This window comes from Phacochoerus africanus, chromosome 14 (assembly GCF_016906955.1).
Source record: "Phacochoerus africanus isolate WHEZ1 chromosome 14, ROS_Pafr_v1, whole genome shotgun sequence".
Classification (NCBI taxonomy): Eukaryota; Metazoa; Chordata; class Mammalia; order Artiodactyla; family Suidae; genus Phacochoerus; species Phacochoerus africanus.
This window is the reverse complement of record NC_062557.1, coordinates 27,530,535-27,531,097: the sequence shown is the minus strand read 5'-3', so window position 1 is coordinate 27,531,097 and position 563 is coordinate 27,530,535. Positions and strand designations below refer to the sequence as shown.

Genomic DNA, 563 nt, shown 5'->3' with positions numbered 1-563 from the left:
ATGGCTCAAGCATTTGTGAACAGCAAAATCCAGCCTGGGAAGGTGGTGGTTTTCATCAAGCATACCTACCCCTACTGCAGAAACACCCAGGAGCTCCTCAGCCAACTGCCCTTCAAAGAATGGCTTCTGGAATTTGTTGATATCACAGCCACCATTGACACCAACAAGATTCAAGATTACGTGTAACAGCTCACAGAAGCCAGAACAGTATTGGGTCTTTACTGGTAGAGAGTGTATAAGTGGATGCATTGATCTAGGAAGCATGCATGAGAGAGGGGAGCTCCTGACTCACCCGGAGCAAATTGGAGCTCTGAAATAATTACAGAGGAGACCCAAGCTGATAGTCCCCTCAAGAGCTGGATGGCCCTGCAGATAAGGACAGCACTTCCTGGTGGATGGACCCGGGGCTACCTTCACCCAATTGCAGCAACTTTTTACTTAAAATTTTGAAATACGTTGGAGTTCCCGTCGTGGCGCAGTGGTTAACAAATCCAACTAGGAACCATGAGGTTGTGGGTTTGATCCCTGGCCTTGCTCAGTGGGTTAAGGATCCAGCGTTGCCG

At 48.7% G+C, this 563-nt stretch overlaps 1 pseudogene; it reads left to right on the top strand.

Annotated features, from left to right (window-relative positions):
- LOC125113916 (glutaredoxin-1-like) lies at positions 1-319 on the top strand (annotated as a pseudogene).
- Positions 320-563: the final 244 nt, after the last annotated feature.